Source organism: Alligator mississippiensis, chromosome 11, assembly GCF_030867095.1.
Source record: "Alligator mississippiensis isolate rAllMis1 chromosome 11, rAllMis1, whole genome shotgun sequence".
NCBI lineage: Eukaryota > Metazoa > Chordata > Crocodylia > Alligatoridae > Alligator > Alligator mississippiensis.
The window spans coordinates 63,386,629-63,413,264 of record NC_081834.1 but is presented as its reverse complement, the minus strand read 5'-3'; the positions used below and the strand labels follow the sequence as shown (position 1 = coordinate 63,413,264).

The following is a 26,636-nucleotide window of genomic DNA, read 5'->3' as shown; positions in this document are numbered from 1 at the left end:
AGGTCTACAACCAGCAGCTTGTAGAATGGTGTCTACAAGGAGTACTGCTAGGGCCTCTGCCCAGGGGGACAAGGCTACCCGGGGCAGGTCTGAGGCCTCCACCCAGACCGAGCCCATGGGGGAGCCGGTGTCCCCCTACCTCCTGGCCTGTGGGGGATCCCCAGCAGGGCCGGGGGGGGCAGAGATTGGGGGCCCCCACCCCTCTCCGGCAGGAGCCCGTCTTAGGGCTCTGGAGGCGCAGGCGAGGGAGCTCCGGGAGGAGGTTAGCAGGCTGAGGGGGATCAGGGAGGCGGAGGATGAAATTGACAGTTATTTCCTTTCCCTGCAGGCCCAGGCACCAAAGGAAGAAGCACCCTGGGGAATACCCTCCACAGCAGAGTGGCAGATAGTCACAGCCAGGACCGGAGCGGCACGCAGTGAACCGGTACCAGCTTCTCCAGTCCGACTGGAGAACAGGTACGAGGCCCTGGCGACCCTGCAGGAGATGGAAGGGGAGGAGGAAACCCTTGGGCAAGAAGAAACACCACGTTCTTCACACTCCAAACAGATCAAGAGATCCACGATGACCCAGAGGAGGAGGCGACGAGTGCTCGTCATAGGAGACTCCATCCTGAGAGGTACGGAAGGGCCCATCTGTCGCCAGGACCCCTCGGCACGAGAGGTATGCTGCCTCCCTGGAGCAAAGATTCGGGATGTGACGGAGGTAATCCAGGCCAGGATCAAGCCCACCAATTATTACCCCATGGTCCTAGTCCATGTGGGTACTAATGATGCGGCCAGGAGAACCCCCGATCACCTGATGGCGGACTACAGTGGTCTGGGTCGCGTGCTGAAGGAGTTCGGTGCCCAGGTGGTTTTCTCTTCCATCCTACCAGTGACCAGACGAGGAAGACGGCAGGAGAACTGCATCAGAGAAACCAACTGGCGGCTTCGGCAGTGGTGTCTCGAGGCAGGCTTCGGCTTCCTGGACAATGACCCGCACATCACGATGAGGGACATGCTCAGCTGGGATGGGCTTCACCTGTCCCCCAAAGGTAAGCGTGTGTTTTCTTCTAGGTTGGCGGATCTCCTCCGGCGGGCTTTAAACTAGGCTCGTCGGGGGGAGGGGAGTACGAGGGCAGGGGAAGCTGTGGACCACCAAACCATGTGGCACCCACAAGGACAGCCCAGCCTGAAGAAGGAGAACATTGGGAACCTGAAAGCCATGGGGAGACCAGCACTACAGAACAGGTAAGAAACAATGAGCCCCATGGGACTCGGAGCGGGGGGGGCAGCAAAGGCACCAGTCACATGGCTCAAGTGCCTATATACTAATGCTAGGAGCATGGGGAACAAGCAGGATGAACTAGCGCTCCTGCTTGCACTAAACACCTATGACTTAGTGGGGCTAACAGAGACCTGGTGGGATTCATCCCATGACTGGGTGGTACATATTGAGGGCTATAGATTGTATAGAAAGGACAGGTCGGGGAAGAAAGGGGGGGGGGGTTGCACTTTATGTCAGTGAGCAATACACATCAACCCTCATCAAGACAGAATCCGAGGTTGAGGAAGTAGAAGGATTGTGGGTTAGGCTACATGGGGAGCAAGGAGAAAGGGATTTGGTGGTAGGGGTCTGCTACAGACCCCCACACCAAGGGGAAGAAATAGATGCAGGGCTCCTGAGGCAACTCTCGGAGACCATAAAAGCTAAAGAGGCGGTAGTCATGGGGGACCTAAACTACCCGGACATCTGCTGGGAGACGCAGACAGCAAGGTCCCATCGCTCACGCAGGTTTCTAACTTGTGTACAGGACCTCCACCTGACACAGGAGGTGCATGGTCCCACTAGGGGGAATGCCATACAGGATCTGGTATTGGCAACGGGAGATGACATGATAGGGGACCTCCAGATCGGTAGCTATCTGGGAGACAGTGATCACCTAATAATAGAATTCAACATAAGATGGCGAGTTGGTAAGGTAACTAGTAGGGTGAAAGTGCTAGACTTTAGGAAAGCTGATCTCATTGCACTCAGGCGATTAGTCAAGGAAGCACTGCAGAGTAGGAGTTTTGATGGGATGGGTGCCCAAGAAGGGTGGCTGTGCCTAAAGGAAACGATCTTTCGGGCACAAAGCAAGACGATCCCCGAGCGAGGCAAAAGAGAGAAAGGGGCCAGGAGGCTTCCATGGCTGACCAGAGAAATCCAGGGCAGCCTAAGGGCCAAAAGGGGAGCACATAAAAAGTGGAAACAGGGTGAGATCACTAAAGATGAATATACCTCCTCTACTCGTGCTTGTAGGGAGGCAGTTAGGCGGGTCAAAGCTACCATGGACCTGAGGATGGCAACCCAAGTAAAGGACAACAAGAAATTGTTTTTTAGATATATTGGGAGTAAAAGGAAGGCCCAGGGAGGAATAGGACCACTGCTGAATGGGCAGAAACAATTGGTGATGGACAGGGGGGACAAGGCTGAACTCCTCAACGAGTTCTTTGCCTCCGTGTTCCTAAGTGAGGGGCACGACAAGTCTCTCACTGGGGTTGTAGAGAGGCAGCAGCAAGGCGCCAGACTGCCATGCGTAGACCCTGAGATGGTGCAGAGTCACTTGGAAGAACTGGATGCCTTTAAGTCGGCAGGCCCGGATGGGCTCCATCCGAGGGTGCTGAAGGCACTGGCCGACATCATTGCAGAGCCACTGGCGGGAATATTCGAATGCTCGTGGCGCACGGGCCAAGTCCCGGAGGACTGGAAAAGGGCCAATGTGGTCCCCATTTTCAAGAAGGGGAGGAAGGAGGACCCAGGCAACTATAGGGCGGTCAGTCTCACCTCCATCCTTGGTAAAGTATTTGAAAAAATTATCAAGGCTCACATTTGTGAGAGCCTGGCAGGGTAAATTATGCTGAGGGGAAACCAGCATGGGTTTATGGCGGGCAGATCGTGCCTGACCAACCTAGTCTCTTTCTATGACCAGGTTACGAAACGCCTGGACACAGGAGGAGGGGTGGATGTCGTATACTTAGACTTCAGGAAGGCCTTCGATACGGTATCCCACCCCATACTGGTGAACAAGTTAAGGGGCTGTGATGTGGATGACTACACAGTCCGGTGGGTGGCGAATTGGCTAGAGGGTCGCACCCAAAGAGTCGTGGTAGATGGGTCGGTCTCGACCTGGAAGGGTGTGGGCAGTGGGGTCCCGCAGGGTTCGGTCCTTGGACCGATACTCTTTAATGTCTTCATCGGTGACTTGGACGAGGGAGTGAAATGTACTCTGTCCAAGTTTGCAGATGACACAAAGCTATGGGGAGAAGTGGACACGCCGGAGGGCAGGGAACAGCTACAGGCAGACCTGGATAGGTTGGACAAGTGGGCAGAAAACAACAGGATGCAGTTCAACAAGGAGAAATGCAAAGTGCTGCATCTAGGGAGGAAAAATGTCCAGCACACCTACAGCCTAGGGAATGACCTGCTGGGTGGCACAGAGGTGGAAAGGGATCTTGGAGTCCTAGTGGACTCCAAGATGAACACGAGCCGGCAGTGTGACGAAGCCATCAGAAAAGCCAATGGCACTTTATCATGCATCAGCAGATGCATGACAAATAGGTCCAGGGAGGTGATACTTCCCCTCTATCGGGCACTGGTCAGACCGCAGTTGGAGTACTGCGTGCAATTCTGGGCGCCACACTTCAAGAAGGATGCGGATAACCTGGAGAGGGTACAGCGAAGGGCAACTCGTATGGTCAAGGGCCTGCAGACCAGGCCCTACGAGGAGAGACTAGAGAAACTGGACCTTTTCAGCCTCCGCAAGAGAAGGTTGAGAGGCGACCTTGTGGCTGCCTATAAGTTCATCACGGGGGCACAGAAGGGAATTGGTGAGGATTTATTCACCAAGGCGCCCCCAGGGGTTACAAGAAACAATGGCCACAAGCTAGTAGAGAGCAGATTTAGACTGGACATAAGGAAGAACTTCTTCACAGTTCGAGTGGCCAAGGTCTGGAACGGGCTCCCAAGGGAGGTGGTGCTCTCCCCTACCCTGGGGGTCTTCAAGAGGAGGTTAGACAAGTATCTAGCTGGGGTCATCTAGACCCAGCACTCTTTCCTGCTTATGCAGGGGGTCGGACTCGATGATCTATTGAGGTCCCTTCCGACCCTAACATCTATGAATCTATGAATCTACTATGAAACTATGAATTTCGGAAAGACTAAAGCTTCTAGTGTTTCTATTCAGATTAATAGATTCAGGTTCTGAAATGTCTGAATAATCTCTGAAACTGAATCACAATCCAAAGCTTTGTACAGCCCTACCCCCCTGCCCCATTCTGGAAAATTGGACGCCTTCTTAGAATTGCTTCCTCTTCAGTGCTTTGCCTGCAAGTTACTCCAGTCTGGGCCAATGAGTTGGCAGCTCTGGATGTTATCATCAGTCGCTGGCAGACTCAAGCTGGGCAGGGATGCAACAGACACTCAGTAATACTCCCCACAAGCTATGTACAAAAATGCTACAAAAATATTCTCTATTTTACAAGTAACATCTTTGAGGCTGGATCACCATTTTTGCAGGTTGTGGAGAGTGGATGCCTATTTTTCACATTGGACTGATTCTCTGTATCCTGTAGGCTTAGAAGATGGTGATATAGAGTTTTTGGTCCCTGAACCTCAACTCCCTGCCCTGGAGGATGCTCCAAGAAAATGCCTTTCAGGCACCTACATCTAAAATTGGCCCGCCAGCCTCGTGACCCATGGAAGGCTTCAGCTGCCTCGACCACCCTGCTTGTGACCCCCTGCTAGACCTGTGTGTGGTTTTGTTGATGCCGTTGTGCCGGGACTCCAGAACAGCTCCTGTGACTTCTAGGGGGTTTCCCGCTTTCTTTGATGGGATCTTCTCTGCCAAACCTGTTCTTATAATGGCAAGGCATGATCCTGATGTCATCCCAAGATTTTGTTTGTGCTGCATTTCATCCTCCTTGAGACTGTGCAGCCTCAGTTGCAAATCTCATTGAGTCCTCTACTCAGCCAGTTTAATCTGACCCCAACCATGAAGTTTGAGGTGGGGAGAAATGGGATGGAGAAGAACTACATCTGCTTGGAGAGTAATGAATGGGTTTGGACCAACGTACTTATTACTTACTTCAACCGGAGAAGGAGAGTGTGCCTGCCTGGCTTCAAACACCCATTCTTGCACCACCCTAACATGAGCACCAGGTGGCGGACAATGTGGGTGTGGAGCCTGCGCCTCGCTCCGCCTGGCCTATCGGGTTGTTGCCCCTCCCCTCAAATCGCCTGCCACGACTTGGATGTACTCAATTACCTTCAGAGGGGTCTCCAATGGAGATCTTTGTCCTGGGTGGGGCCTCCTGATAGACAGTGTTACTCACGGTTATCGGACGCGGTGATCCACGGGGCTCCGCCTCCCCTACACCCTGTCCACACGCCAACCGCTGGGCGATGTCTTCCAGATGTTGCCAGGCCCAGTATGATGGCCTCCGACCGGTTCCCCGGTTCCCGGTCGTCCTCCCTCCTGCTGGGAGGGGTTTCTCCTTTCTCCTCCCTTAGAGATAATACTCCTCCGAACCAGGGGGAGCTAGTGGGTACTTCCCCTGGTTCCAGCCCCCTCCTGGGGCCTCCGCTGTCTCCCCTTTCCTCCCGTCCGCAGGGCGCTCCCCTGCCTCCTGGGCATCTGCCGCTTCAGGACGCAGAGAGAGTGCCTCGGCGTGCACTCTCTGACTGCCTCTCGCTTGGCTGCTTGCAAAAGTCTTCCAGCTCTTGCCTACACTGCCTGCTTGAGACCCACAGGCGGGATCCTCTCCGCTCCGTGCGAGAGCCTGCAGCACGGGCAGCACACCCGTACTCTCTCTCCCTGGCTCCCCCCCCTTCCCTGTCCTGCCGGCGTTTTTAAATCTTCCTGCAGCGGCCGCTCCAGCCGTTGGGATTGGCTCAGCTGTTCGCCGCGCGGGGAACAGCTGTTGCCAGAGCCGGCGTAATGGCGGCTCGCGCGGCTGCAGCCGCAGCTGCGGCTCTTCCTCCCGCTGCCCCTCTGCCGGTATGTATGCCCTTCTGGGGGCTTGCTCTCGGGGTCTGGGGTCTGTGGGTCCCCTCTTCTCTCCCTCACTCGCCTGTGGGGGTGCTTCGCCGCCACAGTGGGGATTTGTGTGGTCCCCGAGAGGCACCTCAGTCACTCCTGAGAAAGCCCCTAAGCTCACCTGCCACAACCTTGATTGTATTTTGAGTAGAGGGCTCCTTTATTGGTCCCTCGGGGCTGAGCACATGTCCCAGTGGATGTTAGTGGGGCTCCACCTCCCCTACACCCCTTCCTCATGCCAACCTCTAGCAGGCCACCAGGTTTTTGGGCAACCATCCCTCCACATGCAGATGACTCTTGTTCTGACATCCTCTTCAGGATTCCTTCTCAAGTTCACTTCTGCGATAGACCACGAGCTTACTGATTGTGGTCATTCTTTCTCTCTTCCCCGTTGCTGATGGTCACTTGCCAGGCCTCGGAGTTACTTTGCTTATATGACATGGATATGGTCCTCTTAAGGGCGACCCTGCCCACAATGACACCAACAAAAAGAAAACAAAAAGGTCGGACCCCGACAACACTATGGCAATTACACGGATCTAAACCAAGGACTATAGACAAAACAAAAGGATTAGGACCAAGGATAAGGAACTGACAGTGAAAGAGACAGGGTCAGGGTGAACTGTCACTCTCCCCTTTCTGTCTCTTGGCCGAGGTGTGATGACATCCCCTCCATGCTGTTCTGCTCTACCTTTCTATGAAATTATCTTCTGCCCTTTCTCAAGTCAGACTCCCTCCCCAGCTCGGTACCTGTGAACTCCCAGAGCAGGAAGCCTCCATTGCCTCTGGGTCTGTCATAGTTCTGTCTCTAAGTATGCTGCCCCCCAAATGCTGGTGTGGGTTGTACCTAGTGTGGGGTCTTTCTTCCATCATTCGGGATGACTTGCCCCTAGTGTACTCTGCCCCCTTGTACGGGCATTCCTTATTGTCGGCACAGAGTGCCTCTGAAGACTCTGCTGATTCTCCAGGCTCTAGGCATCTGTTCTCCAACCGGCACTGCTCACGGCCAGCTTTGGGAGCCTCCACAGACTCCGCTGCTGCTCCCAGCTCTCAGCTCCACTGCATTGCTCCCAGTGACTTTTATCCTCGCCAGCGGGTGATTGCCTCTGACATCACCCGCTTGTCTCACCTGTATAAAGGCACAGCTCATGAACCACGTAGGCTCCATTCTTTGTTCCCTTGTCATCTGCTGTCCTTCATTAGGTAAGTGATTCTTTGGTTTGGCGTTTTTGTTTTTTTTTCTTAAATGTGTGTAACCCCCCATGCTAGGGTCCCTTGGGGAAGGGTTCTCCAGTCTGCCTATGGTAGTGCCCCTGGGACAGAGAGCTTCCAGTTCGGTGCATGGATCAGCTGTTTTCCTGCAACTGTTACACATGCATGTGGATACAAGCCAGGGGAGTCACCCAGCTTTGACCCTAAATGAAGCAGGCTGAGGTTAGAATCATAGAAAATGAGGGTTGGAAGGGAACTCAAGACATCATCTAGACCAACCACCTATTCAGATCAAGACCACCCACAAATAATCATCCCACCCAAGGTTTTGTGTAGCCAGGTCTTAAAAACCTCCAAGCATGGAGCTCACAACCTCTCTGGGTGACCTGTACAGTACTTTACTGTCCTCTTGAGAGAAGTTCCCTAATATTTATCTGTGAAAAAGAAAAAAAAATGACACCAATCCTGCCTGGGAGCAGGCAGGAGCCAGGAAGGGACAGGAGATCTCACTGGGAGCCACGCTTCTGGAGTGTTTTCTCTGTTAAGTTAAAATGGTCCCAGAGAGGGGTGGAGTTGAGAAAAAGACCCGGATGGGAATGAGGGGAGTCATGCGGCATGGAGGTGTACTGAGGTGGAGGAGAACAACAGCTGGATCAATGGAGAGCTGACGGACAGCTGGAGGATCGATTAAGGAGAGTTGAAATGGGCTGAGGCTGATTGAAGATTCATGAATAGAAGAAAGATAAAAAATACCGGTTCAACGATACAGGACACAGGAGCCTTGCAACTTTTCTTTTAAGTTTTATGTTAAGAAACACAAAAGAACTCACAAGGAAAGGAATACATTAAAGTTTACTAGTTTTTAAAGAGTTAAGGTTACAAGACAAATAAACAGGAATAACAGACTTTCATTGCCTGATAAGTGTGGCAGGGCACTGCTGGTGCCTGCCACTTTAAGGGCTGAGACAAGCAGCCAGCAGGTGCTTGATTGTGGTGGCCATTTTAGATCTTTGGCCACCAATACAAACAGAGCTGTTCACTGCTAGCAGGCCAAGCAGAAACATTGCTTAGATGTAGACTGAATGCTACATTTGGAGGTAAGGACAGGAGCTTCGGGGGATGGTATGGAGGCTTCTGGTCCTTGGCATGACCTAAAACTGCACCTGGGAGTGGGTGGCCTGGTGGGGCTCCCAGTGGTGTGGGAGCCCCAAGGAAATACCCAGTCAGTTACCACCCTGTTGAAAGGTGAGTCAGGGTGCCTTAACTCCTAGCTCCCACAATACTGTAGGTACAATGGGGCCAGGCATGACTAGAGCCACCTGAGTCCACACCAGTGAGGGAAGCCCCATGGCCCAAGGATGGGGTGGAGATAAGGAGCCCCAGGAAGGGGCAGGCCCAATGAGGGGATATGTGCAGGGCCCCAGTGAGGGGGCAGAAGTGGAACCCAAGTGAGGGGGAAACCAGAGGGCTGGGAGCCCAGTAAATGCTTGTGTGTGCATCTAGCATTGACCAGTGAGGTGCATGGGGTGGAATTAGCCCAGGGCTCACCACAAAGCCCTGGGCTTTGTAGGACAGAGTAGGGGAACTTGCAGGAACCAAAGGGACTGCATGGTGAGGCCATTATATGAGTAGTGAAACCTGATGGTCCAGAGGGGTCACTCAAGGAGGAGCAGGGCAGGGGAGAGAAGAGGTGGTATGAATGTCCGTGTGCATGGAGCATAACTTGGAACTCAGTTTGTTCCAGTCTCAGGCTGGGAGTACTGTATTTTTGTGCATATATCCCGCGGGGCATTTGTGATTTTACAAAAAAAATGGATGGGAGCGGGCTATATGGGTGTGTGGGCTATCAATGGACTTTTTTTCCCTGCTAGGCCCGGGCAGGCCGGGCTGTGCCACCACGGCTGCGGGGACCGGGGCTGGCCCAGCTGCGCTGCTGCTGCCACTGCCGCGGGGGTCGGGGCAGACTGCACCACATCTCCGCTGGGCCTGGGCAGGCCAGGCTGTGCTGCTGCCACCACGGGGGCCAAGGCCAGGGCTGGGGCCGAGCTGCACCACTGTGGGGGCCGGGGCTGGGGCCAGGGCAGGCTCCGCTGCCTCCCCAGTGGGCCTGGGCAAGCCAAGCTGTGCCACTGCTGCCACAGGGGCTGGGGCCGGGGCTGGGGCTGGGCTGTGCCACTGCCACCATGGGAGCTGGGGCGGTCTGGGCAGTGCCACCTCCCCATGTATATGCTACCGCAGGGAATACACGGGTGCAGCATATACATGGACTAATTTACAAAAATACAATTTTCTGAGGGTTATATGTGGGTGCAGCTTATACCTGTGGGCAGGCTATATGCACAAAAATATGGTAATATTAATCTGGATGCCATCTTCGAGGCTTGGCTACAGTGTAGGGGAGGAATAGAGCCGCAGATAGCACCCCTGGCATCCGGGCAAGAATGGGCAGCCTCCCCCTAATAACACTATAATTATGTATCATTAAAGCATGGCAGGAGAGCAGGTGGGCAGTTGGCCCAGAAACAGGTGGGTGGGTCAATGAGCATTTTAAAGTATTATATCATCCTCTTAGTTTTCTTTTTCATGTTTTGTTGTGGATCCTAATTTCTTTATATATACAGAACTGTGTAGTTATCTGAATCCAAAGAAACAAACTGGAAGAAAATATTTAAAAATTCCAAATTTCTAAAGTGTAATGATAGGTGTTATGTAATAAAAATAATAAAGCACAATTAACAGAGAAAAAAAAATGATCATGGTAAGTTTGTATAATAAGGGTGGTAGTATTTTCATAGACTCCGAAGAGGATTACAAGAGTACAGTGATAGAAGATAAATCAACATATTTAAGTTATATAGTGGTGTATAAATCCATCCCTCCCCTACAAAAATTAACATATTTTTTCTCAAGAATTCTGCCATGTTCTCAACATGTGGTTGACGAGATTCAGGATCACTACTAAAAATACATTGGTAATAAAAATTCTTATTTTCAATTTGTAATCCCATCTTGAAAACAAGAGGCAATCTATACCTTTCTATAACTAAGATTATCCATACTACCTCACACTAACCTAAAGTTCACTTGAAACTCGAAACAATTGCTCCTGTTCTGTAATCTGGCACTCCTGGGTGCATCTACATGTGCAACCAATGATCAGTTGTTACTGTGCATCATTCAGTGCTTGCTTTAGGAAATACTGAATGCTGCACAGTACAGCTGTTACTACGCCATCCCAGCAGTGCAAGGCTATTTTTAGCAGCTACGCTGATGTAGCTGTGGAGGGCCAGTCGGGGGCGCTCCTGATTTGAGCCACCCACCTCACTGCACCCGACCACCTTCCAGGCTCCGAGTGCCTCCCTGGGGTGCCTCCCATCCGGCCGACCCCTTCCCTGGAGCACACCCGCTAGCCTGGGTTTCCCGCTGCCACCATCCAAGGCTCTGGACTCAATTCTGGCTCTGCGCACCTTAGAAAACACAGATCTGATCATCCACTTGGTACTAGACCCAATACAGGCACTTGGGGCACTTCCCCAAGTCAGGGGCTTAATAGGAAAGTCTCCCTTAGTCCACAGACCTGAGGGGTGGGTCTAAATTATGCCGAGGAGGCCCCTTAATAAGTCTCCCACACCGGTCACAAAGGAGCACTTTATTGATTACAGGGGGTAGGGTGAAAACAGGGTAAAAGGTAGAGCAGTATCGGAGGAATCTCAGAGGGATCCCATAGAGCAAACCAGTATGGCTGAGGTAGCCCTTTGATCATGCATCTGAGTTACTGTAAGCTAAATATCTAGTTGGATCTCAAGTAGCTTACTCACACAAGAGGTCCACCACGTCCAGAGGTGGCTGGAGTTTTCCTCTGGAGGCAGGGCACTCTTGGAGCATGCAGTGATGAGGAGAGAGCCTGTTTCAGATGGTGAAGCTCCTCTCCCAGGTTCAGATTCACCTGGATGGCCACATGGCTAATGGCTGCCTTCTTCCTGGGCCGGGCCTTTAAATAACCTTTCTGACCTCAGCAGCCCGGTCCAATCGAAGCTGCCAGTGCTGGCCACTAGCCAACCAATTTAAAAAGCATCACTGGCTACCTGGGCCGGTGAGTGGGGCTTTTCCCTCCCCCTCCCCAGGTGACCAGAGAATCCACATCCAAGGAACCAGGCTTTTGTCATGTCGGCAGGGAGGAAGATCCCCCTCCCTGAGGGATTCAACACCAGCCTCTCACGCTGGCAGAGACAGATCTCTGGAGAGGGACACAGACGGTGGCATTTCTGCCACAGTAGTGACATGCTATAGTGCCAGAGCCCCCCACCCCTGTCCCTGCTGGTGCCTCTCACTCCTGACCCATAGGCCTCTGGGGCTGCCAGTGCCCCCTGTATAGTGCCCCACCCCCACACCTAGTGCCCTATACACTCGACCCACAGCCCCTTTGCCCCACCCCCAGCTCTCCCAGAAGAGCCCCAGCTGTCCCCATCCTCCCTGGGCTGCAATGCAATTGCTCTGATTAGTGCGGGCAGTGATGGATTATAACCAGTCCCAGCATGGGCCGGAGGGAAGAGGAGGGGAGGCTTGTGGCACCCCTGCCCTGGGATATGGCTACAGGTAGACTGGCCAGGGCCCAGCTCCCTCTTCCTCACCCCTTCCTCCCTGCTCCCCACTCCAGGCAGCAGCTCCTGGCCCCTCAGTCCCTATGAGTACAGACATTTGGGAAGATTTAGAAAACTCTCCTGGATGGTGATCAGAGGGCTCAGAGCAGGGATACGTCCAGCAAAACCCAGATGTATTGTAACCCTATCTTGGCAGTGCATTCACACGAGAGCCAAAGGCTTATGGATAGAGAAGCAGACAGTTCAACAAAGAGATTAAGCCCTTTATTATATTATAATTTGGATTCTCTCAAACAAAGGAACATAATTGAGCTGTATTATGAGTCCTGACATTTTTTTCAGTAATATTCCCTCAAGTATTTTAATGAAGTATTTACACAAAGAGATAAAAGATATGTGTATCTAGTCCTACACCAATGTCTAGGAGTTCTGACTTAGTTTTAAATCCTGAAACTTTTTACCATATTTTATTATCACCTTTAGTAGTTCAGATCATGGGTGGATCGGGGATTTTGAAGAGGGGTGCAGATGTTGTGGCAAATCACACATACAACATTTTTCTCCAGTTCAGGGGGAGCTAGACGTTTGCTAATATTCTAGTGGATAACACTATGTTATTCAGTTTAAAATGAATGCAAAAAAATATATAATTTTATTAGAATCAGTATTACCAAACCCACTGTGTCAAAAATCATTAGACAAGCTCTTACAAAAATCAAGAGATTGGCACGTAAATCATGAGATGTTATTTTTTGAAGAGTATGCTGGGGGTGTTGTTTCTGAAAGTGTGAGAGACTGTGGGGGGCGAGGGGGGCGGTGTCCTGTGGCAGAAATGCCACCGTCTGTGCCCCTCTCCAGAGATCTGTCTCTGCCAGCGTGAGAGGCTGGGGTTGAATTCCTCAGGGCAGGGATCTCCCTCCCTACCCACATGAAAAAAGCCTGGTGCCTTGGAGGCGGATGCTCTGGTCACCTGCGGGGCGGGGGGGGAGGGGGAGGGAAGCCCTGCTCACCAGCCCAGGTAGCCAGTGATGCTTTTTTAGATTGGTTGGCTTGTGGCCAGCACTGGCAGCTTCAATTGGACCGGGCTGCTGAGGTCAGAGAGGTTATAAAAAGGCCCGGGCCAGGAAGAAGGCAACCATTAGCCATGCGGTCACCCAGGTGAATCTGAAACTGGCTCTCTCCTCATCACCGCATGCTCCAAGAGTGACCTGCCTCTAGAGGAAAACTCCAACCACCTCTGGACGATGCATGCGAGTAAGCTACTTGAGATCAGACTAGATATTTAGCTTACAGTAACTCAGAGGAGACCCTCTGAGTTAAAATCCATGGGGAACATGGCACAGGGGACACAATGGTGGGAGTCTACTACAGACCTCCCACCCAAAGTCCTGAGCTAGACCAGGAGTTTGTCCGGGAACTGGCTGAGGCAGCATGCTCTAGGACCATGGTTGTCATGGGTGACTTCAATTATCCGGACATCTCGTGGGAGGATCACTCAGCAAAATCTGAGTGGTCGCAAAGCTTCCTCTCGTGCGTGGATGACCTCTACCTGACTCAAGAAGTCTATGGGCCAATGAGAGGCAAAGCGCTGCTCAACCTGGTACTGGCTACAGGGGAGGACCTAGTCGGCGACCAAGTAATCGATGGGAAGCTGGGTGACAGCGACCACGAGTGGATCACCTTCACCATCTGCCGAAAAGCTGGCAAGTCAGGCAGCAACATGGAAGTCCTTGACTTCAGGAAAGCCGACTTTGACAAGCTCAGGAGGCTTGTCAGTGAGGCCCTAAGGGACCGTGACCGCAGGGAGAGGGGAGTTCAAGAAGAGTGGTTGCTCCTCAAGGGAGCGATCCTCAATGCACAAACTAAGTCTATTCCATCTCGGAGGAAAGGCAGCAAGAGGGCACAGCAGCCCCCCTGGCTCTCCAGGGACCTAGCAGACCTCCTGAGGCTAAAAAGAAAGGCCTACAAAGGATGGAGGATGGGAGTCACCTCCAAGGAGGATTATTCTGCACTGGTCCGGTCCTGTAGGGAGCAGACCAGGAAAGCCAAGGCTGCAACTGAACTCCAGCTAGCTTTGAGCATCAAGGACAATAAAAAGTCCTTTTTCAGATATGTGGGGAGCCGGAGGAAAAGCAGGGGCAACGTTGGACCCCTGCTGAACCAGATGGGGCAACTGACAACTGACACCCAGGAAAAAGCCAACCTGTTAAATAGGTACTTTGCGTCGGTCTTTCATCAGTCCCATGGGACGCCCATGCCCGCTACGGGACAGGGAAGTCCGGGTGAGGGTGATCCCCTGCCCTCCATTAATGCTGACTTCGTGAAGGAATATCTTGAGAAGCTGGATACCTTCAAGTCAGCCGGCCCTGACAATCTTCACCCCAGGGTACTCAAGGAGCTGGCGAGCATCATACCCCAGCCTCTTTGAAAAGAGGATCTTTGAAAACTCTTGGCGCTCTGGTGTAGTGCCCAAAGACTGGAAGAAAGCCAATGTGGTGTCTATCTTCAAGAAAGGGAGGAAAGTGGATCCGGCTAACTATAGGCCCATCAGCCTGACTTCTATCCCGGGGAAGATCTTAGAAAAGTTTATTAAGGAGGCCATCCTTAATGGACTGGCCGACGCCAACATCTTAAGGGATAGCCAGCACGGGTTTGTTGCGGGTAGGTCTTGCTTGACCAATCTCATTTCCTTCTACGACCAGGTGACCTATCACCTGGACAAGGGAGATGAGATTGATGTCATATATCTTGACTTCAAAAAAGCCTTCGATCTGGTGTCCCATGATCGTCTCTTGGAGAAACTGGCCAATTGTCACCTTGGGTCCCCCACGATCCACTGGCTGGAAAATTGGCTCCGGGGTCGGACCCAGAGGGTAGTAATTGATGGAAGTCACTCATCGTGGTGTCCTGTGACCAGTGGGGTCCCCCAGGGCTCTGTCCTTGGACCCATACTGTTCAACATCTTCATTAATGATGTGGACACTGGAGTCAGAAGCGGACTGGCCAAGTTCGCCAATGACACCAAACTTTGGGGCAAAGCATCCACACCAGAAGACAGGCGGGTGATCCAGGCTGACCTGGACAGGCTCAGCAAGTGGGCGGATGAGAATCTGATGGTGTTCAATGACGATAAATGCATGGTTCTCCCCCTTGGGAAGAAAAACCCACAGCATCCTTATAGGCTCGGCAGTGCTATGTTGGCTAGCACTATGCAAGAAAGAGACTTGGGGGTCATCATTGACCACAAGATGAACATAAGCCTGCAGTGCGATGCTGCAGCTACTAAAGCGGCCAAAACGCTGGCTTCCATCCATAGATGCTTTTCAAGCAAATCCCGGGACGTCATTCTCCCCTTGTACTCAGCCTTAGTGAGGCCGCAGCTGGAGTACTGCGTCCAGTTTTGGGCTCCACAATTCAAAAAGGATGTGGAGAAGCTTGAGAGAGTCCAGAGAAGAGCCACGCGCATGATCAGAGGTCAGGGAAGCAGACCCTACGATGACAGGCTGAGAGCCCTGGGGCTCTTTAGCCTGGAAAAGCGCAGGCTCAGGGGTGATCTGATGGCCACCTACAAGTTTATCAGGGGTGACCACCAGTATCTGGGGGAACGTTTGTTCACCAGAGCGCCCCAAGGGATGACGACTAGGTTGAATGGTCATAAACTACTACAAGACCGTTTCAGGCTGGACATAAGGAAGAATTTCTTTACTGTCCGAGCCCCCCGAGGTCTGGAACAGCCTGCCACCAGAGGTGGTTCAAGCGCCTTCATTGAACACCTTCAAGAGCAAACTGGATGCTTATCTTGCTGGGATCCTATGACCCCAGCTGACTTCCTGCCCTTTGGGCAGGGGGCTGGACTCGATGATCTTCCGAGGTCCCTTCCAGCCCTAATGTCTACGAAATCTATGAAATCTATGAGATGCGAGATCAAAAGGCTACCATCAGCCACACTGGTTTGCTCTATGGGATCCCTCTGAGATTCCTCTGATATTTCCATGATTCTGCTCTACCTTTTACCCTGTTCCCGCCCTACTCACTGTAAACAATACAGTTCTCCTTGTGACCGGTGTGGGAGACTTATTGAGGGGTGGGTCGAAATTATGCCTAGGAGGCCCCTTAGGTCTGTGGACTAAGGGAGGCTTCCCTAATAAGCCCCTGACTTGGGGAAGTGCCCCAAGTGCTGGTATTGGGTCTAGTACCCATTGGACGATCAGGCCTGCGTTCTCCAAGGTGCGCAGAGCCAGAATTGAGTCCAGAGCCTTGGATGGTGGCAGCGGGAACCCCAGGCTAGCGGGTGTGCTCCAGGGAAGGGGTGGGCCAGACATGAGGCACCCCAGGGAGGCACTCGGAGCATGGAAGGTGGTCGGGCGCAGTGAGGTGGGCAGCTCAATGCAGTAGCGCCCCCTACTGGCCTGCCACAGGTCCCACACACTCTGGAAAAATGCAGGGCACAGTAGGTCAGGAGTAAAAGGTGGCAGCAGGGCTAGGGGGCTATGGCTTTGGAGTGAAGAGCAGACACACAGAGACACAGACAGCACCCAGCTGGTAAGTGGAGGGGAAGGGGCTGGGGGAAGAGGAAGGGGACGGGGGAGCAGATCATAAGCCCCTGGGGTGAGGGAGAGTGTAGGGCAGGGGCTGGGGTGAATGGGGCCCGGGGGCCAGGGTGGGTTGTAGAGAAGTGTGGGCGAGTGGTGTGGCTCCCTGCAGTGGTGCACACCCAAGGGGGAGGGAAGGGGGGCATATGGCTCCCACAGGGCAGAGGTGGGATGCCTGCTGTAGGCTGGGGCTCTCTGCCTTGCTGCCTTTGCCCGAGGAGCTCAGCTGTACAATACCAGTGTGCTTCCTGCTGTCAGGCAGGCAAGGGATGCACAGTGGGGCCAATGCGCCCCACGTCCCCTACCTGTCTGGCAAGCGGCAACGTCATCACTTGACTGAGGTTGTAGGCTGATAAGGAAAATACAATGAACTCAGCAAAGAAACAGTCAAAATAGTCAGAAGATATTGCCATTAGTCTTATAGTCATACTTCAATTAAAGTATTTTATTCATAGTCATAAAACAAAATGTAGTCTTCTTGAGTGTCTTGAGTGCCTCCAATTGTCAGTCATTTCTGCACCTGAGCTAACATGACCACACCTGAGGTAAGGATTTTAGCTAGAACTAATAACAGTCTGCCAGGCTTTGAAATAGAAGGGAGGCATTGCCAGGAATGGCTAACAGGCAGCAACATTGAAGAAGAACATCCTGGTGTCAATACTGGAGCTGTGAGACCCATTACAGAAGAGAGAGGGATGTTAACACCTGTGGAGTGGAGAGCTAATACCAGGAATCATGGACAAGGTAATGAGCCTTGAAGTCAACTGTCTCTGTCAAAATGGCTTGACTAGCCCTGCCAAGCAATTGGTTACGAAGTGTGGGTGGAGCAGGAATACCCCCACCCCTCCCCATTCACCTCTGGGTTGGATTGTGTTCACTGCTTTGTCAAAAAATAAACTAGCATCAGTTGATGATATTATGTTATGATCTTCTTGTCCTGGTTTTATTATCTATATAGTCCAATAGTTTTTGACTCATTGGGCAGACGTGTCCATCTCCATAACAAAAGGAGGTATGATAGAAGGCACCCTAGATGCATGTACCTCTAACAAGGGGAACTCAATTATAATAGGTGTTTGTGGACTGTTACTGCTTGTTTTGATTTTAGAGTAGAGAACCAATGGCTAGTTTTGAAACTTTGGTCCTAGTCCAAAAGCATTTAAAGGGGTATTTTTTCCCATTTTAAAGAACTGCCAGTGGACTCAATAAAATGCAGCTTCTTCATCCAGTGATTAAAAAATTACTGAAATGCCTAATGAACATAACTATGAGTAATCATATCTACTGTTCCATGGATCAATTGAGTTCAGCCCACTCCTCCCACTGTTCAGGCCTGCTCCTTGGCGGAGATGCACAGCTAAGCAACCATCATGCTCCCAGAAACCCGAACTGTAGCTGCTGGGACCAGGTAGGTGCATAGTCTCACTCCTTGACATGGTCAAGACTTGTTGTGCCTGCAGGCTTCCTAGTGCTGCTGAGGTCTCCACCCAGACTGAGCGCCCAACTCTGGGCTTTGAGGGCTGCATAGCCACTGGCAGATAGACATGGGGACACTCCAACTTGTGGGGTGTGCTCCCTAGTGGAGGCTCTGGAAGTCCAGGTGCAGGAGCTCAAGGAGGAGGTTCATCAGCTACACACCATCAGGGCCCATGAAGACTACATCACTGCTAGGATCTTCTCCAGAAGATGGAGGAGAAGGTGGCCATCAAGAAGACTGGCCACCAAACCACCCAGAGCTACATGGAAGACGGCCATCCCAGGCTCCAGGGCATACAGGGCTAGGGCTGCTCCTCCCCTGGCACTGCACAATAGGAATGCTGCCCTCACCATTAGTAAGGAAACGTCTCACTATATATAGTGACAGGAACTATGCACAGACTATTTACATACCTATGCAAATACTCTATGTACAAGGGAGGACTCTAGGGGTCAAAGCAAGGGTCTTATTGCAATTCATGTGATTTTATACTGTAATGGAATGCAAGTTCACAAAATATGAGGCTCAGGATTCACAAAATAGGAGGTGCACAGTTTACAAGTGAGAAGGCACACATCTCAGTGAAAACTAAGAATACCCCATGTTGCCCTAGAGCAATAACTATGCCCAAAGATAATAAGAGGAAAGGGATACCCCAATGCCCTGTGGGCACCCTGTAATCATCCTTGAATCACCAAAAGTCTGACCTCAAACCCAAAAGCCCTCCCACATTGGGGCGGGGGGGCTTCCCTTCCAGCAGCTAGCCACAAAAATGGCAGGAAACCCTCCCCTGTAAGAATTCCCTTCCCAGTGACCAAACCCCTCCAGCCCTGCACCCCTTTTTAGTCCCTTTGCACACAGAGTGGTTAAGATTCCTCAGTGCGCACCCTTCCTGCCCACTCTCAGCACCCAGTTGCTGCTTCTGTCCTCAGGGCTGGGTGGTCACAGGAGGCTGGGAAAAGAGACAGGGAGAGGAGATGGGTGCACAGTCTGGAAGCTTGTCTGGGACTTGGGCGTAAGGGTCCTGACTTTGCCCCAGATGCCCATGTATCGCACTGCACAGCACTGGACTACTCGGGGCTCAGCTTCTGCCTGTATCATGTGGAGAGGAGCCCTGTCCAGGTGCACAGGATGTGAGGGGGAAACACAGCTGGGAAGGGAGAAGCCAGGGTTTGGGAACCATCTGGGAGATGAGCTGAGGGAGCCCTGAGGTGGTTGAGCCCTAGAGACAGGGCTTCCCCTTGGGGTGGGTTCCTGGGAGCAAAACTTACTCATCTGTGGATGTGGACCCTGGGCTCCCCCCTCCCCCCAGCACCATCCAGCTGCCATGGGGCCAGTGCAGGTGCTGGGGGACAAGCACTGATGCTGTTGTAGCAGGGACAAGTGTGGAGCAGAGCCCTGCTGAGCCTGGCTTTACCTGGTGACAGATGAGGCTGCTCAGGCTTGATCCTGATTGGTCCCCTCCACTGGGGTGTCCTATCCCCGGGCCTGGGGCAGTGTGTTGGGGGAGCTGAAGCTTAGTTCTGGGCAGAGTATTTCTAATTTTAGGGGACATCAAGGGATGTCAGCTCTGTGTCCTGCGCAGCGATGGGGACCAGTGGGATCCCAGGGGCTGGGAGCTGCTGTGCTGGGGCTGTGCTGGTGTCACTGGCTGTGCTGGCAATCTATGTGGCTCATTGTACAGAGCCCCCAAGTGAGCAGGGCTCGGGGTGGGTCCAGCAGGACATACAGCCACGGCAGCTCTGGGGTTTTCTGCAAGGGGAAATGATCTCCGGCTTTCAGGGACCAGGGTGTTTCTGTGTGGAGGTACTGCAATGCACAGACAGGGGCAATGCTGTGTGTGTGTGGGGGGGGGGAAAGCAGTGATTCCCCCGATGGACACCTGGGTGCTGCACAGGCAGTGGTGTGAGGTGGGGGGTCACTGGTGGGGAGGGCAGGAGGGGCTGCAGATGACTGGGGGGGCATCCCATGTGGGTCCCTGTAACAGGGGGCCTTCTCGGGGCCAATCTCCCAGTGGCCCGTCCACCTGCTAGTGGGCTAACCTCCCATCTTCTCGCCTGCCATGTCGCGATGTTAATTGATTAATATTAATTAAGTGGGAGGCTGCCCATTCCCTGCCCCAATGCCAGGGGGCGCTATCTGCGGCTCTGATCCTCCCCTACACCACAGCCCAAGCCTCACAGATGGCATCCAGATATTATCCGTAGCGCCGGCCCCCACACTGGGCTCCAGAATCCTACTAATTGGAGCCCTCTGTGATCCCTCCATTCTGGTGGCCTAGTCCGCCTTCATCCTGGGCAGCACAGCTCCCTGAACCGCTTCCCCTTCTGGGTATGGCCCCACCCTCCCGGGACCTTTGGCTCACGAGCCCTGGCCCACCTCTAGGCCAGTCAGTGCCCCAGGTCCTGGCCCCAGCACTGACCAGTCAGGGGAAGTTCAGACAGGTTCGTGAGTCTATGGCCTCACACTCTCTCTGGGGCCCACCATCCAGACCCTACACACAGGGGTAACCCACCTGGTTGTGAGGGCTCGGGGTTAAGGCACCCTGACCCACCTGTCACTGGAGTGGAAACTGACCTGGCATTTCCTGGGCGCTCCCGCACCACTGGGAGCCCCACCAGGCCGCCCACTCCTGGCAGGGTGCTGTTTTAGGTCATGCCCAGGACCATGAGCCTCCTGACCTTCCCCTACAACTCCTCCCTTACCTCCAGGTGATCTCAGCAGCCACACAATGTTGTTGCCAGACCTCCAGAAGCAAAACCACCCTGTTTATATGGGCAGCCCCAGATTCAAAACGGCCGCCCTCATCAGGCACCTGGCAGCTGCCAGCTTCAGGCCCTTAAAGTGGCCAGCAGAAATAGCGCCCTGCACAGTAGCACAGCACTGACTGCCCGGGCACTCTGCCCCCCGGGGGTCTGCTGTGGGGGAGACCCTGACCCGCCTCGCTGTCCCTCCCCCCCCAGAGCATTTCCTGTTCCAGAGCAAGGCAGACTGTGTCTACACCAACGGCACCCAGCAGTTGAAGTGTCTGTACAGCTGCATCTGGGACCGGCAGCAGGATGTTCATTTTGACAGCAATGTAGGCATGCACGTGGCCGACACGGTGTGGGCGGAGCCTGACGCCAAGCACTGGAACAGCCAGAAGGAGGAGCCGCAGCACGCATGGAGCGAAATGGACTCGTTCTGCCGACACAACTACGGGGTGTACGAGAACTTTATCAACACGCACAAAGGTGAGTTCTGCCGATATGACTATGGGTTGGCTGAGCAAAGACACGTGATTGGCCGCAGCGGTGAGTCCCCAGAGTCTGGGGCCATTGTTCAGTAAACAGGCAGTGGGGAAGAGGCAGGGCCAGGCCCTGGGGTGATCGCCCACAGCCCCTGGCCCTGCGGGGCGCACGGGAACACCATCCGTGTCACTGGCCGCAGCGCGGTGTCCCCGGGGTCTGGCGCCTTCCCCGTGTGCAGTGGGGCTGTGGGGGGCGAGGGCCAGGAGCTGCAGCTGCTCCCCACAGCCCCCACCCACGCCGCCAGGGCAGGGGCAGAGCTGCGCCATGGGGCGCGGGCAGAGGAAGGGGCAGGTGTGACTGGGAAGGGAAAAGAAATAAGATGGGATGGTGGAGCACAGCAGGAGGTAGGATTGCAGATCCCAGTGGGGGGGGGGGGAAGGTGTTGGGTGCTGGATTGTACTTGGGAGTCACACTGTCACCCTGCTGGGGCACGATCCATGGGGCAGCTGCAGGGACACTCCCTGGGGCAGGGGCAGCTGGGGGCAGTCAGGTCACACCAGGGGTAGCAGAAGTGACCCAGGAGCATCAGGCCCCCAGGGCTGGGAGGGGGAGGGGCGCAGGGGTCGCCCATGGTGAGGACGGACAGGAGCCCAGGCACGGCCTGCGATGCAGTGATGGGAGCTGTGGGGTCAGAGGGGCTCTGCCTGTCTCCACTCGCAGGACTGCTTTGGCTGGGGAGTGGCTGTGGGCCCTGGTCCCGGGGGCCGGCTGCGCAGCATCCACCAGTGCCTGAGATCAGAGCTCCCTGCCCTAGAAACCAGTCCCTGCAAAGAGCTTTGCCCAAGGCCTGCAGGTGGGTCCAGGCAGGGGCACTCGCGCCACAGGCAGGACCCAGGGGACTCAGCCCTGTGGAGCCTTTCCCTGGGGCGGGGGCAGGTCCCTGTGGTGTGGGAGGGGGCACCACAGCTGGGGGTTTCCTGGGCCCAGACAGCTTTGCCTGCCCAGATCCTGGGGAACGTCCCGTTTCCATCAGGGAAGAAAACCAGAAGGGTCTCGCTCATCTCTGAGAAGACAAGCTTGTTGCTCTTGGCATGGGGCAAGTCGCTGCATTCAGGGGATAACAGAAATCTCATCCAGATGAGCAGGGATCCTGGTGTCCTCTGTTTAAAAATCCCAGCTTCTGTGATTAAAAACCTGCAAATCTACATTTTTCCATTACTAAAACGAAACTCCCCTGTATATAGAGGTGTCAGCTGCAGACAAGCTTTATTGAGATATTTACTGTTTTAAACCAATTTGGAAACCAGCCAGTGCCTCAGTCATTACAATAAATTACCATCTAAATACCTCTATATTTTGGCATTTGATTTTGGTCATTCATCATGGAAATTCAGAACTTCCCTGCCCCCTTCACTCACCACGATGTGGGTGACAGCTGCGGTTCCCCACCCCGCCCTACCTGCTTTGTAATACTGAGCAGCCCTGACATGTCGGTACCCCTCACTATCAAGCTGCAGCCCCCCCCCAGCCATGCTGCTACCCCTCACTCCTGACCTGCACTCCCCCATCCTCACAAGTGACCCTTACTCTGAACCCACAGCCCACCATTCCCACCAGTGCCCCTCAATCCTGACTCTCAGCCCACTAGTCCTGCCGATGCCCCTCACTCCTGACCTGCACCTCCCCATCTCCACCAGTGCCCTTCACTCTCGAAACGCAGTTCCTCATCCCCAGTGGTGCTCCTCACTCGCGATCCACAGACCTCCATCCCCTCTGGTGCCCCACACTCCTGACCCACAACCCCAATCCCTACCAGATCTCCTCTCTCCTGGCAACCCGCCACGCACTGCAGTCCTGCTGATGCCCCCCACTTTCAATCCACTTCCCCCTACCCCAGTCCACAGCCCCCCAATATATTGGGAAGAGGGTTGTATTGGGCAGGGGAGGTGCCTAGCCATAGGCAACAGTATAGGTGATGAGTTGGGGTGGCATAGGGGAGGGACATGCACTCACAGACTTGTGTGCCCACAGTGGGACATGAAGCTGTAGCTTGGCTGGACCACCACCATGAGGCAGGAATTGCCTTTGTGGCCGAGCAGGTAGGACCTGGCACAGGAGGGTAGAGCAGGGTGGCAAGACTCACTGCTGCCGCTGCCGCCAACACCTCTGCAGCAGCCCTGCCACCGTGGAGTAAGGCCGCGCCACAAGCAGGGTGAGGAGTGACAGACCAGGGGGACTCGCATGCGGGGCTGCACCTCTACCTGGCCTCCTTTTCTCTTTAAAGGAGAACATCCACATTTTTCTGCAGCAAATGGGAAACCCAAACGTCTGCTTATGAGACACATGATGGGGTCTCCTGGGGCGAGGGCCAGGTCCCAAACCTGGGATATCTTTGCCACTCTCTGGCACTCCCAAGCAAAGCCCCTGGCTGTCCGCAGCTGGAAACCATTAACCCAGGACAGGAAGCTTGGTGCCACATCCATAGAGCTTGGCCTCCAAAATGGAGAGGTCTCCCCTTGACATCTTGAATTAAAAATGGTCTTTGAAAGATGCTTCTGGATTCAGGTCATTTGCAACTAAAAAGGAAAGTGCAATTAAAGATTAGCTTTAATTTTTTTTTTTCCCCTGAATACAACATGCAGCACAGAATGCAGCAGCAACAACATGCAGCAACAAAAAGCCCCCCCAATTTCCTTACCATAAGTAAGCAAGTAGCAGCAGGGAGGCTCCCACTTGCTCTGCTTCTTGAAAGTCCCTGCAGATTTAACTTACACATGTGCTCAGAAACGGTTCTTACATATTCCTCAGTTAAGATTCACATTGCAAAGCCCAATTACCTGTTCTTGGGGAAAAGAATATGTGCTACATTTGAGAAAACAGAGTGGTTTTACAGTGGCACCAAAGTAAAGATTTAAATAAAGTCAAAGATCGGGGTGAGGGAAACTGCGGTGGGCAGGGGTTGGGAACAGAATCTCTTCCTGTGATTGAGGAATCATTCTTTCTCCCAACTCATTCTCTCCATCTCTTTCCCTCCCAGTGAATCCCAAGGTGAAAGTCTCCCCAACATAATCCAGAGCCCAGGCCCACCCAGACACACTGGTTTGCTCCGTGACGGGGTTTTACCCTGGCAGGACTGAGGTCAAATGGTTGAAGAACAGGCAGGAGCAGACGGCCGCAGTGGTGTCCACGGAGCTGATGCAGAACGGAGACTGGACCTTCCAGATCCTGGTGCTGCTGGAAATGACCCCCCGGAGCGGGGACGTCTACACCTGCCAAGTGGAGCACAGCAGCCTGCCGGGCCCCGTCACTGTGCTCTGGGGTAAGGAACTGGGAGCCTGGGGCAGCCCCCGAGATCTTGGAGGGGACGCGTCTCCCTTTGCGCAGCCCCACAAGGGCTGTCCATTGGCAGACCCCTTCCCCACAGGGAGCAGAGGTGTGAGCAGGGGGTGAGAGACTGAACTCATCCCTAAAACTCTGGGGTCCTGTCTCCACAGAGGCTCAGTCAGACTCATCCTGGAGCAAGATGCTGACGGGGGTCGGGGGCTTTGTGCTGGGGCTGATCTTCCTGGCGCTGGGACTCCTCGTCTACCTGAGGAACAAGAAAGGTGAGTGAGGTATATCTGGGGTGCCAGAGCTAAGGCTTCCTTGGGGCAAAGTTCTCAGCTTGTGGGCCTGGCTGCCCTGGAGTCTGGCAGGGGCCTCCTGGCTTCTCACCTCCTGGAGATGGATCCCACTGTCCCTCCCTCTTCTTGGGGGCATTGCAGAGCAGGGGACATGGGTAGGCAGAGCTGCCACTGCCTTGACTCAGGGCATTTCCTCTCTCCTGCTTCAAGTCAGATAGATGAGAAGATAGTATCTTTTCTCTTTCATCTGTCCCAATCAGAATCAGTTTCCTCCTTGCTGACACTCCTCACCACCTCCTTCTTCCTTAAATTTTCAATTGCTGCTTTTGGTGGAAACAAAAAACATAGCAAGGACTCCTCTAAAATGCGCATAGCCATGGTCTGGACTAGGGCTGTTCCTGAGACTCGATTCTGCCTGTATGTCCCTGCCTGTCTTCGGTCATAATGCAAATACAGACATACCTTCCTAGCTGATACTGTGGCTCACACAAGTGTGACCCTGGTTGAATTCATCCTCACTGAATGTTCTCTGGAAATAGAGACCGAGCACAGAGTAGTGAATCCAGATCAGTGGAATATATACATGTGAACACAGTGAACTCCTCTATCCAGCCCTGTTTGGGTGAGATCATGATTTAGGTTTTTAAAGAGGGATTTGGGGTAAATGATGAGGTGTGCTCCATGCCTCAAGGGTAGGGCAGAAGCTCTGATCTCTCAAGAAGGGGCTGCCTCTGCCCAGACTCTCACCATGTTTCTCTTTATTTTCCGCACCGCCTGGCTTCCCAGCCAACAGGTAATTTCCACCTCAGTTCCCCCCTATGAAGCCCCCTCCCACTCAGGGGCCACAGGTTGTACAGGGAGTCCATGGAGCATCTTCCCCTGCCCTTTCAGCCCAACATTTGCCCACCCTGGGTGGAAACTGGAACATGGAGCATTTGCATTGAGGAAGAGGAAGAGTCACTATCTTCCTCGTTACTGCCATTCAGCCCAAACCTAGAGCTACTCCCAGGGTCAGAGCATCCTGGGCCCTGAAAAAGCATCTCTCCACCAGGAGGCCCCAGACAAGCCTCTAGAGAGGCCCTAGAGCCTGTCAGATCCCCAACCTGGCCCTTCCCCAGTGCCACTAGTCCCTGCCCTGTGCTGATGCCTCTCCCCTCTCTCCCTGCAGGGCTCCTCAGTTAGATCCTGCAGCTTCAGGGCCTGCATTGCCCAGCGTGATTCTCCAGCCCCGTCTCCTGGCACCTGTCCCTGTGTCTGGAGCTCTTCTCACTTTCCCTCCATCCTCACCTGGATCCCTGGGGCTGACTCCTCAGAATTAACCCTTTATCTGCCTAAGCCTGCACCACATCTGCACTCATCAATGCTACTGCTTTTGGGCAGACAAGGTTCCCTGGGTGAATTTGATATCTTTAATTAGACCAACCCAAATGGTTGGAGAATAGTTATTAAGCAAGCTTTCGGGTTCAAAAACCCTTCGTCAGGCTTTTGGGGGACTTTCAGGGGACTCTGATCTGAGACACGGGGAGCTGTAACAAGGCCATTTCCAGCAGTTGTCACAGCGCTCTGGAACGAGACTCTCGTGGGCCCCAACTTAAGCTAATATGCCCTAGAAAGGACCAGTATCACCCTCAGCCTGAGCGGTGGAAACATGTTGTTAGGAAAGGACAGGATGGAGGAGCCCAGCGATACCCAGGGAACATGTGCTGTACCCTTGGGCCAGGGTGGTCCTGGGGGGTCTCTGAGCTTGTAGCCCCCTTGTTACAATTGAGATCTGGTAAGACTGGCCTGGGGTCCCAGGGTGTCCCATAGAGCTGTTGGAGAGAAGCAGGAGGGGATTTTGTCGGG

General features: G+C 53.5%; 1 pseudogene; it reads left to right on the top strand.

Moving 5' to 3' along the window:
- Positions 1 to 25,973, top strand: part of LOC102564020 (DLA class II histocompatibility antigen, DR-1 beta chain-like) — a 48,770-nt pseudogene extending 22,797 nt beyond the window's left edge.
- Positions 25,974 to 26,636: the final 663 nt, after the last annotated feature.